The sequence below is a fragment of the Podarcis tiliguerta genome (assembly GCF_965153285.1).
Source record: "Podarcis tiliguerta genome assembly, chromosome: 1".
Lineage (NCBI taxonomy): Eukaryota > Metazoa > Chordata > Lepidosauria > Squamata > Lacertidae > Podarcis > Podarcis tiliguerta.
Genome location: NC_139534.1, coordinates 177,796 through 191,552, shown reverse-complemented (window position 1 = coordinate 191,552; position 13,757 = coordinate 177,796). Strand labels below are relative to the sequence as shown.

Here is a 13,757-nt window from a genome sequence, read left to right as displayed (position 1 = left end):
CTCACACCTTTTATTGACTTTGTTAAGAAAACCAAACATGGTTTCCACTGTCCACCAACACAAGGATCCTTATGAAGAAACATATTCATTTGAGTGCTTTTCTTGGAACATCTAAAACTGCAACCATCAGTCACTGTTTTTCTTTCTTTTTCTGTACTCTGTTTTTCTTGTATGGGTATGTTTTGTTACTTGAAATTAAAAATCATTTTTTATAAAAAGGAAATGTATGCATTTTGCATTATCCTATGGCGGGGGGGACACTCTAAGTCTGTTTCTGTCCAGAAACTACATGCTACTAATCCTATCTACTGTTGGGGATTTCTGAATCAGGGAGTGTTAAAAATAATTATATGTTAATCGTCTTTCATCCTTACTACAGAAACTCAAACACACTGACCTGGTTGTAGTGTACAAGCACACTGTCCTCTGGATTAGTTGGCAATGTAAGACACCAGTCTCTTCACCCAGCTGAAGAAGAGAGACATAAAAAGGGGGGAAAGTGAAGTTAAAGCAGCATTGGTATTAACCCTTGAAATCTGAGGGAAAGAAAATATTTTTAAGCTGCTTAAATAATGGTCAGAAAATCATCAAATAGAAAACGAATCACAGTTATGTCAAAACAGAATTGTAATTCATAGGAAACATCTATTTCTTTTTTCCTGCTTCTTTATTGTGTGTTCCTATGTATTTAAATTTCAGTCAACAATTCCCAGAGAGACGGAATACTTCTGATAATTTACATACAGTGGTACCTCGGGTTAAGTACTTAATTCGTTCCGGAGGTCTGTTCTTAACCTGAAACTGTTCTTAACCTGAAGCACCACTTTAGCTAATGGGGCCTCCTGCTGCTGCTGCGCCGAAGCATGATTTCTGTTCTCATCCTGAAGCAAAGTTCTTAACCTGAAGCACTATTTCTGGGTTAGCAGAGTCTGTAACCTGAAGCGTATGTAACCCGAGGTACCACTGTATATGCAAAAAGGTGAGCATGAGCTGTGTTAGTATATATTTACATGGGGAAGCTTGTAATGTCTGAGATTCCAACAAGGATCTGCTGAAATGCGATCAACAAGTGGAAAGGGGGAAGCAGTGAAATTTCCACAATTTTTATATTTAAATCCTGCTTAGTGAAACATTTTAACATTCTCAGGCTCAATATAAACCTGGGATTCTTTTGCACCTTCAATGACCATGTAAATGAGAGGATTTAGACATGCAGTTGCTGTAGCTGCTAAATCCTCCCCCACCCCCTTCAACATATAAACATTTATAACTCAGGATGTCTGTCCTGCATCAAAACTGGCAATTGGCCCCCAACATCAAGATAGGGCTTATAGAAACTGGCTAAGAGATATGTATAACTGGCCACATCATTTTCTGTACACTGTAAGGCAATATAACTATTTCCAACACAATATTTTGTGGTTTCTTCCCTGTGTAAAATGGTGGTGCGGATGTGGTAAAATCTCACAGTCTTAAAATGTTCTTTTTCTAACTGTAATTTCATGTTCTTTATCGTATTGTGAGGATGGTTAACCTGAAAGGAGGGATGAAAAAAAAGCTAATTAATAAAATTCCGAACTTAGGTGCCTGCATTTTGTGAAATATCGATGGATTATTATTTCAAATTCTGAAAAAGTATTTTGGTTAGAGCAGATGTTGTAGATGGGTGGTGAATTGAATCCAGCTGGTGCACTGGAGTCTCTCTCACACACAACACAGGCCAACTTTGACAGAAAGACTAGACCTGTCAATCACCTGACATCAGGTGACAGCTTCAAGAGGTCTCACTCTCTGTGCCAATCTGCACTGAGAGCAAGCTGCTTTGAAGTGCCAATCAGCTGATTGGTTTCCAGGCTGTACATGCAAACAGGCATTTTCCTTCTCGGTCTACAGACAGTTTGGATTCAAACCATGCTTGCAAACGGGGGGGGGGGGGGGGGCTGTCCCTAACTGAAGGCATCATTTGAATCCAAACCACACCTGCAAATGGATTTTGAAGACACATTAGGTAAGGGATTTGCAAGTGCCAGCAATCAGTTGTTCATCAGTGCTTGGGAAGCCCTGCTGCTCATTTGATCATCTGAATGGCTGGTCTTGCAAAGGCACAGGGGTATGTCACACTTTGCCATCTTTTCCTGCCCTGATGTTATATATGACTTCAGGTGTAGGGCAAGTGAGTGCGGCTTAGCATCAAACAGCCTTGTGCTCAAGGGCCGGATATTCCACACAGAAGATGTAGTGCATGCTTTTTTCACATGGTGGCTGAACACCATTTTCATTTAACAGTGTTTCTATAAAATGACATAAAGATGGGAACTGTCCCAGAAGGAACTGGAAGCAGAAGGAAAAAACTGTGGGGTAGACAAGAAAGAGTAATATATATCCACGTTTTGTTTTGGACCATACTGATCTAAAAAGAGGATAAACTTAAACTTATTTGGAAAGGGGGAGGTGCTTCATCTGACGAAAGGTTCCTCTCCAGAGCAAAAGACACATGGCACAGTTTTCATACCTGACAACATACACAGGTGTCAGGGGTTCAGGAGCAGAGGCACAGGAAAGGGAGGAAATGGAGAGCGAGGGGGAGGAGTCCGAAGGAAATGTCAGCGATGACAGCGGTCCGAGGTCTCTGAGTCTTTCCAGCGAATCGGAAGATTCACAGAAAGAGGCTCCCATGGTCAGAGCAAGGGGGGTTCCAAGGGGGACACCCCAGGAAGAAGGGGCCAGGGGGGACTCAGAGAGCAGCAGTTGGAAATCCGGACCAGCGTCCACACCAGAGTGCAGTAGGGGGGAGGAGTCCCAGGCATCGGGATCAGGCGGCGCGCTGCCAGCGGGAGGACATGAGGCAGGATTGGCCACGCCTCCATCGGGGAGCGAGGAAACGGTCGAGAGGAAGGTTGAAGGCTGGGCGCGCGCGCCAAGTTCAAATGTACAGGAGGGTGCAGCAGTTGGCAGCCCGGATAGGGAGTCAGGTCCTAAAGCCCGCCAAAGAGAGAGGGAGGAGTCAGGGGGGTCTACGTCTGCGTCGGAAGAATCCAGGAAGGAAGGGACCCCGGGGGGTAGCAGGACCCAGAGGAGAAAGGAGAGACGGAAGAGGTGGAGTAAGGCTAGAGTCTTAAACTGGTGTACAGGGGGCAGAGATTCAGATGGAGCTTCGCCGGTCTAAACCCTAGACGTAGAGCTGGGGCGCTCCGGCTTGAAAATGGAAACTGTACTTCAATAAAGACCTTTGTGTATTACTACCGGCTAGCGTTGGTCCTCTGTGAGCTGGGACCTGGAGCCAGCTCTGACAGTAAGCTCCATCTCACAAAAGATTTGCACCAAGAACCTCGTAACGTGAGTCGACGCAGCGAGGGAAGAGGAGTGGTGCTTCGCGAGCTCACACAAGTCAGGCAAGATGACTACGGAACAGCAACTAACAGAACTGCAAAATGCAGTGACACAACTCAACGCGGAGGTACTTGCATCCAGGAAAAGGGAGGAGGAAATGGATACTGCCTGCAGGGATCTCCAAGCCAGGTTGGAAGCGCTTTCTAAACAGGGGCAACCGGGACCCAAATCAGAGGGCATTGGGCTGGGGAGAAGAGGAGGCAGCCTTGTATCTCATTTCGATGGGAGTTTACAGCAGTACCCTAACTTCAGAGCAGACCTGCTGTTTGCGCTGGAACTGCTGGGAAAAGACTTTAGAGATGAACAAGAGAAAGTGGGGTTTATCTTGTCCCATTTGCATGGGGAAGCAAAAGCGTGGCTGCGCAATTTGTGGAGAGACAAGGATCCGGCGCTCCAAAATGCGGATGATTTCATTAAAGCGATGGATTCGTGTTTTTTATCCAAGATAGACATTGATATTGCCAGAAAAGACATACATGGGCTCAAACAAGGCAGAGCCAGTGTGAGGCAATACCATTCCCGCTTTTTTGGATTAGTCCATGCGCTGGGATGGGAGAAGAATTCTGCTCCAGTCAGAGACCTTTTTTGGGAAGGCTTGAATGCAAATGTGAAAGATGAGATTGCAAGGGGGGAGAGACCAAGCAGCACTCAGCAAGTGGTTCAGAGGGCGCTGGAGATTGGGGTGCGTCTGGAAGAACGTCCATGGAACAGAGAAGAAGGACGTTGGGGACGTACGCCAGCGAGAGCACCTCCCCTCTTTCCCAAGGATGCAGCGCGTGCGCAATCCACACCTCCGCAGGGAGGGGGAGAAGAACCGATGGAGATTGGAGGCGCCAGGGCTCAATCAGCTACCAGAGCCCTAACACCGGGAGCAGTCAAAGCGAAGCCTCCTAGAGGGAACAGGAAGTGCTACATCTGCGACAGTGCTCAGCACAAGGCGAAAGAGTGTCCCCAGAGGCTCCATAAGCACACTGCAGCTTCAGCAACAGTAACAGACGCAGCTCAGCAGAGAGAACCGCAGCAGGGAAACGACAGAGTCTGGCTGGAGGAAGAGGCACTGGGGTCCAGCCAGACAAGTCAGTGAAGCAATCCCCAGAAATTTTGCAACCCACAGACCCCCTCCCGCCCAAACCAGTGGTGCAGCTTACAGCATCGCTCCAACTGCCCAATGGACTCACTATGGAAGTGCCGATTACCATTGACTCTGGTAGTAACACAGACTTCATAGGACTGGATTTCATTCAACAGCACAACATAGCACTACTGCCAGCCACGCTGCCTCTGAAGGTTGTCACGGTGGATGGCAGGGAATTGCTGGGGGGGCAGGTGGTGCAGCAAACGCCTCCGATGGTGATGCAAATTGGGAATCACCGAGAAGTCATCAGCTTCAATGTCACCCACCTGTCGGACACGCCGGTAGTATTGGGCATGAGTTGGCTGCACAGGCACAGCCCAGCATTGGCGTGGTACCAGCGCCAACTGACCTTCGGCTCCTCCTACTGTGCGGAACATTGCATCCTGCCTAGCCCGGAAGGGGAAGAGGATGACCCACAGCTACAATTAGGCACGCTGCAAGCAGTGCCACTCAAGTACGCAGCGTTTTTGGAGGTTTTCTGCGAGAAAGAAGCGGACAAGCTGCCTCCCCACAGGCCCTATGACTGCAAGATTGACCTCCTGCCAGGGGCGACGCTGCCAACCGGGAAACTGTATTCCATGTCTGAAGACGAGCTGCAGGAACTCAAGGAGTTCATTGACCTCAACTTGAAGCGCGGTTTCATCAGGGAGTCGAAGGCAGTGGGGGGCAGTCCTGTGTTCTTTGTGAAGAAGAAGGACACGCCCCAAAAAAGACTTGTGGTAGACTTCAGGATCTTAAATTCCAAGACCAAGCCCACGGCCTTTCCTATGCCCAAAATAGACGACCTGCTCGCAACGGTGAGGAAAGGACGCATTTTCACAAAGTTGGATCTGCGAGGGGCGTACAACCTGATTCGCATACGGGAGGGCGACGAGTGGAAGACTGCCATGTTCACGCCCCTGGGCACCTATGAATACAGAGTTATGCCTTTTGGATTACAAAATGGCTCCCACTGTTTTCAAGCCTTCATGCATCACGTACTGGCGGGTCTCCTCTACAAGAAATGCGTCTGCTTCTTGGACGACATCCTGATATTCTCAGAATCAGAGGAGACCCACGAGGGAGACGTCAAGGAAGTTCTGCAGAGACTGCAGGAGCATAGGCTGTACGCCAAGCTGGAGAAGTGCCAGTTCGACATGAAGGAGGTAGACTTCCTGGGCTACAAGTTGTCGGACAAGGGGCTCGCCATGGACAGCACCAAGGTTCGCGCAGTGTTGGACTGGAAGAGCCCGCGCAATCGGAAGGAGGTCCAGCGGTTTGTGGGTTTCGCCAACTTTTACCGCAAGTTCATCAAGGGGTTCGCGATGCAGACAGCGGCCATTACCGACACGCTCAGCTCCAAGAAGAAGTTCATCTGGACGGAGCAAGCGGAGCAGTCCTTTCAGAACCTCAAGCGTCTCTTCTCGTCCGAAGAGCAGCTACTGCATGTGAATCCCAGCAGACCGATGAGAGTTGAAACGGACGCCTCGGACAGAGCCGTGGGCGCAGTACTGTTGCAGAAGGACCCGCATGGGGACTGGAGACCGTGTGCCTTCTACTCTCGAAAGCTCAGCAAGTCAGAGCAGAACTACACCATCTGGGACAGGGAGTTGCTGGCCATTCATGCAGCCTTCAAGGCGTGGCGGCACTTCCTCATCGGAGCCAAACACACAGTGCAGGTTCGCACGGACCATAAGAACCTGGAGTACTGGCGTACCAGCGGCACATACGATGGGCGGAGTTCTTTGCGGATTTCGACTTCAGGATAGAGTACATCCCAGGCGACAACAACATCATGGCAGATGCACTGTCCAGAAAGCCGCAATACCTCGAAGAGGCGGCACCAGCAGCGGCCAAGCACATTTTCGCACCGAAAGCGTGGGCGTGCGCTTCAGCAACCGTGGACCTGGATGCTGTCCGTCGAGCGCTGCAGGAGGACCCCTTCGCACAAGCCAAGATGGAGGAGGTGCACAGGGGCACGGCGAAGGACGACGAGTTCCAGATACGCGACGGATTGCTCATCCGCAGAGGGGCCCTCTACGTACCGGGAGACGACCTCCGCGCGAAAGTACTGCAGCAGTTGCACGACGCACCCACCGCCGGGCACTTTGGCAAAGAGAAGACGGCAGAATTAGTAGCCAGAGATTTTTGGTGGCCCAAGATGCGGGGGGAAGTCGCGGATTACGTCTCGAGGTGCGACACCTGCCAAAGGGCCAAGTCAGTGCACAAACCGCCGGCGGGATTGCTCGAACCGCTGCAGACACCGAGCGAACCGTGGGAGAGGGTGGCCCTGGACTTTGTCACGGATTTACCCAGCTCGAGGGGCAAGACGGCAGTGCTAGTGGTGGTGGACATGTTCACCAAAATGGCCCACTTCATTCCGTGCGCGAAGGTGGCCACGGCGGAACAGACCGCCAAACTGTTCATAGACCACGTGTTCAGGGTTCACGGTCTGCCACGGTCTATCCTGTCCGACCGGGGGCGACAGTTCATCTCGAACTTCTGGCAGAAGCTGATGGGTTTCCTGAACATCAAGATCAACCTAGCGTCGGCAAGACACCCGCAGACCAACGGACAAGCGGAGCGAGTCAACGCCATCATGCAGCAGTACCTGAGATGCTATGCAAATCAGCAGCCGGCAACATGGGTGGACTACCTGCCGCTCGCTGAGTTCGCCTACAACAACACGAAGCACGTGTCCACGGGGGTGACACCGTTCTTCGCTAACAACGGGAGGCATCCCAGAACCTTCCCGGGATTAGAGAGACTGGGGGAGGGGGAGCCACAGGCAGCGGAAGCCTTAGCGTCAGAATTGCAGGAAGTCCACGAACAGCTTCGGAGGCAGTTAGAACTAGCTAAGCACGCATACAAACTGCAGGCTGACAAGCACAGAAGGGTTGGGGAAGACATACAGGTGGGAGACTGGGTTTGGTTAGCAGCTCAGGCAGTGCCGACCAGATCGTTAGCGAAGAAGAAACTCGGACATAAGCAGCTAGGACCTTACCAAGTCGAGGCACAGATCAATCCCGTGGCCTTCCGGTTGACACTTCCGGAGGGATCCAGAATGCACCCAGTGTTCCATAGATCAGTGCTCACGCCCTACAAAGCACCTCACAGATTTCAGGTGCCGGGCACGGCACCAGACCCGCTCAGGGAAACGCCCACAAGGAGGGGGTCGCCAAGAGTGGACCCCATCAACCAGGTCACAGAGATTTTAGACTCGAGATGGGGGGAAGAGGGAGTAGAATATTTTCTCGCCAGCGAAGGTACCCCGGCCAGCGCCAACCGTTGGGTGCCGGACTATGCCTTGGACGAGCCTCTCCTCAAGGAAGAGTTTCATGCCTTGTTCCCACACAGGCCCATGCCAGCCGCGTATTTCGACGACTGGCTTTTCACACCCACGCTTTCAGCCAGCACGTTCCAGGGGTTCACCTCGGACGAAGAACCGGCCCTAGGAACACGTTCCCCGGAGGGATCGCCCTCGGGGTCTGCCTCAGACCGCTCTTATTGGTGGGACGATCGATCAGAGGAGCAGTGGAGCAGGAAGTGGCTGAGGGGTCCTTGGCAGGCAGAGGCTCCAGAGGTGACCGGGGGAGAGACGGACATGGACGTGTTGGGGGAGGACCTTGGGTTTGAGCACGGCGGCCAAGAGATGGAAGCAGAGGAAATCGAGGTCGGCGAGAGAACGGAGGACGAGCCGGACTTATCAGGCTGGATGCACGCCAAGGGGGACGAACTGTATCCGCCATTCACCCCCACAACGACGGAGCACCTAGCACCCACACCTGAAGGAGGGGAGGGGGGAAGGGGGGGCTTCGAGGGGGGGATGGATGTCAGGGGTTCAGGAGCAGAGGCACAGGAAAGGGAGGAAATGGAGAGCGAGGGGGAGGAGTCCGAAGGAAATGTCAGCGATGACAGCGGTCCGAGGTCTCTGAGTCTTTCCAGCGAATCGGAAGATTCACAGAAAGAGGCTCCCATGGTCAGAGCAAGGGGGGTTCCAAGGGGGACACCCCAGGAAGAAGGGGCCAGGGGGGACTCAGAGAGCAGCAGTTGGAAATCCGGACCAGCGTCCACACCAGAGTGCAGTAGGGGGGAGGAGTCCCAGGCATCGGGATCAGGCGGCGCGCTGCCAGCGGGAGGACATGAGGCAGGATTGGCCACGCCTCCATCGGGGAGCGAGGAAACGGTCGAGAGGAAGGTTGAAGGCTGGGCGCGCGCGCCAAGTTCAAATGTACAGGAGGGTGCAGCAGTTGGCAGCCCGGATAGGGAGCCAGGTCCTAAAGCCCGCCGAAGAGAGAGGGAGGAGTCAGGGGGGTCTACGTCTGCGTCGGAAGAATCCAGGAAGGAAGGGACCCCGGGGGGTAGCAGGACCCAGAGGAGAAAGGAGAGACGGAAGAGGTGGAGTAAGGCTAGAGTCTTAAACTGGTGTACAGGGGGCGGAGATTCAGATGGAGCTTCGCCGGTCTAAACCCTAGACGTAGAGCTGGGGCGCTCCGGCTTGAAAATGGAAACTGTACTTCAATAAAGACCTTTGTGTATTACTACCGGCTAGCGTTGGTCCTCTGTGAGCTGGGACCTGGAGCCAGCTCTGACAACAGGCATACCAGATTTTTCTCTTCCATTCAAACACTCTCAGCTAACAAGAAACTAATGGGTGAAGTAGCCCTTAACTGAGAAATGTTCACATTTATCACAATGCATTGCTTAAAATGGCAGATCAAGCTTCACTTGCCATAAAAGAAGCTATAATTTTGTATAAAGGTAAAGGTAAAGGTACCCCTGCCCGTACGGGCCAGTCTTGACAGACTCTAGGGTTGTGCGCTCATCTCACTCTATAGGCCGGGAGCCAGCGCTGTCCGCAGACACTTCCGGGTCACGTGGCCAGCGTGACAAGCTGCATCTGGCGAGCCAGCGCAGCACATGGGGAAGATATTTACCTTCCTGCTGGTAAGCGGTCCCTATTTATCTACTTGCACCCGGGGGTGCTTTCGAACTGCTAGGTTGGCAGGCACTGGGACCGAATGACGGGAGCGCACCCCGCCGCGGGGATTCAAACCGCCGACCATGTGATCGGCAAGTCCTAGGCGCTGAGGTTTTACCCTCAAATTCAGTAAATGGGATGTAATATAGAATCTACATTCTATGTAACAAGCAATGTATCTAATGCACTGTCTTTTAGAAATTCTGTCTTTTAAAAGATTTGCTTTCCTTTTTATAACTAATGTGCATTCAGCAATGCATGATTTGGGAAAGTAGGTTGCCCCAGGATTCTGAAAGTCTTTTAAAATTATCCTAATCAGCTGATAATTGTTCAGGGTTTAACAGCGAATGAGTTCTCAGAAAGAGGGCAATGGTAATAACTGAGGTCACATGGCTTAGTTGCCTGCCTCAGTTAAAGAAGCAGATGGTTTATATTAGCATCTGAATAAGAGCATGAAGTTCCTAGCTGAGACTTGAAGGCGGGGTGGGGGGTTATAAGTGCACTAGACAAACATAATTTCCTTTCCACATAGGATGCTGACTTAGGAGCTATTTAACAAGCAGGTTTGTAAGAATCTTACATGGGCACTATGAATGAAAAGCAAATCTTTCATTCCTGTAGGCTTGGGAAACAATAAGAATTAGGAAGATATCAACTGCCCAGGCAATCATAACTGAAAAGCAGAGAGGAAGCAATTTTGGAAAACTTTTTTAAAAAGAAAAACTCTCCATTTAAAAGAGCTTTAAGGATTGTGCTACAGGTTGTGGGCTGGACTATTGGCCAATGGAATTACCCTGTCCATTGTCCCATGCTATTGCCACTCCTTGAATTTGTCTCAGTACAGAACAGAAATACAGAAATTAGCAACAGTATTCAACAGAATGCCTGTATTCACCAGCATGTTGTTGTTGTTTAGTCGTGTCCGACTTCGTGACCCCATGAACCAGACCACACCAGGCACTCATGTCTTCCACTGCCTCCTGCAGTTTGGTCAAGCTCATGCTGGTAGCTTCAAGAACACTGTCCAACCATCTCGTCCTCTGTCGTCCCCTTCTCCTTGTGCCCTCAATCTTTCCCAACATCAGGGTCTTTTCCAGGGAGTCTTCTCTTCTCATGAGATGGCCAAAGTCTTGGAGCCTCAGCTTCAGGATCTGTCCTTCCAGTGAGCACTCAGGGCTGATTTCCTTAAGAATGGCTAGGTTTGATCTTCTTGCAGTCCATGGACTCTCAAGAGTCCCCTCCAGCACCATAATTCAAAAGCATAAATTCAATGGAGAGCCAGTGTGGTATAGTGGTTAAGAGCGGTAGACTTATAATCTGGTGAACCAGGTTTGCGTCTCCGCTCCTCCACATGCAGCTGTTGGGTGACCTTGGGCTAGTCACACTTCTTTGAAGTCTCTCAGCCCCACTCACCTCACAGAGTGTTTGTTGTGGGGGAGGAAGGGAAAGGAGAATGTTAGCCGCTTTGAGACTCCTTTGGGTAGTGATAAAGCGGGATATCAAATCCAAACTCCTCCTCTTCTTCTTCTTCTTCTTCTTCTTCTTCTTCTTCTTCAGTGATCAGTCTTCTTTATGGTCCAACTCTCACTTCCATACATCACTACTGGGAATTCACCAGAATAAGGGGTAGCAATTACCTTCTCCTGGCAGCTGGCTCTTGGAGTGTGCACAATGTGTAGCATTTTGTTGGGGACACAATGAAATTTAGGCCCCGTCTGCACTACTCAGTTACACAGTATCATCCCAGATTAAACACTCATGGCCAAAGAATCATGGGAACTGCTGTTTGTTAAGGATGCTAAAAGGTGAGTTCCCCACACAGAACTACAATTTCCAGTTTCCTGGGAAGAGGGATTGACTCTTAAACCATGCTGGAAACTGTAGCTCTGCAAGGGGAATAGGGGCCTCCTAACAACTCTCAGCACGCTTAACAAATTTCACTTCTCAGGTTTCAAAATGCTGTAATACTGCTTTAAATGTATGATGCTGGCCTTACCTCTGAGTAAACCTGCATAAGATTAAGCTGCATTACACCTTTTCACTGCATTATTTTCACCATGTAATTGGCTCTTTTACAATTACAGAGTGCCATTACTAACACTGGGGGATAATTTACATCTTATTATTTATGCAAGTGAGACAGATAATAAATCCCATGGTGGAGAAGCATCCCAGAGGGACCACATGCTGTGTAATTACAGACCATTGTTACTGCATTAGTCTTGGTTCCTCTGCCCTCCAACAAATAAGAAGTTGAAGAACAAGAAAACCCAGGAAGATACCATATTTTTCGCCCCATAGGACGCAATTTCCCCCCTCCAAAAATGAAGAGGAAATGTGTGTGCGTCCTATGGGGCGAATGCAGGCTTTTGCTGAAGCCTGGAGAGCGAGAGGCAAGGGTGCGCATTGACCCCTCTCACTCTCCAGGCTTCAGGAAGCTATCCGCAAGCCTTGCAAGCCCGGCGGGAGTTCCCGCGGGCTCACAAGGCTTGCGGGCAGCAGCCTGCAGCCCGGGCGAGTGTCCGCAAGCCTGGCGCGCCCGGCGGGAGGTCCCGCCGGGCATGCGAGGCTTGGGGCGGCAGCCTGCAGCCCGAAACACGCAGAGCCTCCGGAGGGTGCCCCATGCTTCGGGCAGGTGTGCGCATGGCTTGGGGCGGCAGCCGCGGCTGGGGGGTAAATAATTTTTTTTATTCATTTCCCCCCCCCAAAAAAAAACGAGGTGCGTCCTATGGGCCGGTGCGCCCTATAGGATGAAAAATATGGTACATTAAATGTTAATTATCAGGTACAGCACTAATTTAAAAGTCTGGCTACTTTCTTGTTTGATACATTGCTGTTTCTCATATTCAGGAGATTAAAAGGTATAGACCTCTTTCTTAAAAGGGAGCAAACATCAACTTTGTTTAAGAGAAAAGCCTGCACATTTTTTTCAGTAATAAGAGTAAATTCAGTATCATGCAGCAGATTGTATCTTTTTTTTTTCCTCGTGGGAGACTCTGGGGCATTTTGTGAAAACCGTGAGACACACAATCAATCAGTGATAGAAGCAATGGACAGAATACTAGTTCTAATATGTTGCCTACTCTACCTCTCCCTTTTGTTCTCCCCAAACACACTTTTTGCTTCTGCATCCACAGGATTTAACAGAAGTCAACGTACGCAAATGTAAACTGATGAAAATTTGGCAGCAGGGGAGGGAACCTGGCAGAAAAAGGAACCAGAAATCTTAGTGGATGACTCAGTGACAGTATGTGGAACATACTGTACAGCAACTGGAGGGGAATTAATTTTTATTCTATTTACTGTATTTAACACCTGAATGGACACACTCATGGAGAAAGGTTGTATCATGCTTATTCCCAATGGTTTGAAGCCAGAAAGTGTTACACTGAATGTCGCACACGTATCTCCAATATATCTTTGTTAACTCTTTCAAAAGGTGTTCTGGGTTTTTTTTTACAAAATATGAAGGAAAACAGAAGGAACACTAATAAGTTTTAGGGTGTCCAACCTGTTTGGGTTGGTATTGCACCATAAAAATCAGGGTCAGAGCTTGTGTGTGCTCCAGGATCCATCACTGCACCCAGAAGCTCATGTAAGACTATAGAGTGCCTCTTAGCAGCTTAGGTTGGTTCACCTCCTGAAGACTTACCTTGAAAAAATGGACCTCTCATTCATTCCATACATAGTGCAGGGAGCGGAACCTATGGCCCTCCAGGTGTTGCTGAACTACAGCTCCCATCATCCCTGGCCATTGGCCATGCTTGTTGGGTCTGGAGTTCAACAACATCTAGAAGCCCTGCCTCAGTAGCATCCAGCTGGGGCAGCTGTAACGTGCTGTATATGAATTTTCCAATGATGTATAGTTATGCTGAAGTCAGTATGGACTAGGATAAGGTGTATGGAGAACTTTTTGTTAGTATTTTCCACTGCCACTGTTGCAGAGGGTCACGTGATCAGGTGATTTCATTTCTTATCACTGTGTGTGTGAGCAGAAGTCAAGCTGACAAACTTCCGCTTTTGCTCTCTGTCCAGCTAAGGGCTAGAGAGGATGTGTGAGAAGGAGCTCACGCAAAATGCGTTTCTTTTGTTTCTTTTGCTGTAAATAATAAAATACTTGATGCCACAATTCCTACACAATTTTGCTTTCGCTGACTCTGATAATACGCTTCATATTGTGCACATGTCTTTTGGATGTGTGCCTATGCTTTCTACGGGACTCCAGCAAGAGGCACCACCCGCCACTTTTATCCAGTCTTATTTCATTGGTTA

The 13,757-nt window shown here is 49.8% G+C and overlaps 1 protein-coding gene across 1 annotated transcript in view; it reads right to left on the bottom strand.

Annotated features, from left to right (window-relative positions):
* Positions 1 to 13,757, bottom strand: part of MAP2 (microtubule associated protein 2) — a 311,076-nt gene that overhangs the window by 204,563 nt on the left and 92,756 nt on the right. The window contains exon 3 of the mRNA XM_083399684.1: positions 398 to 468. The gene's annotated coding sequence lies outside the window, so the exon portion shown is untranslated. The remainder of the gene's footprint in view (positions 1 to 397; positions 469 to 13,757) is intronic.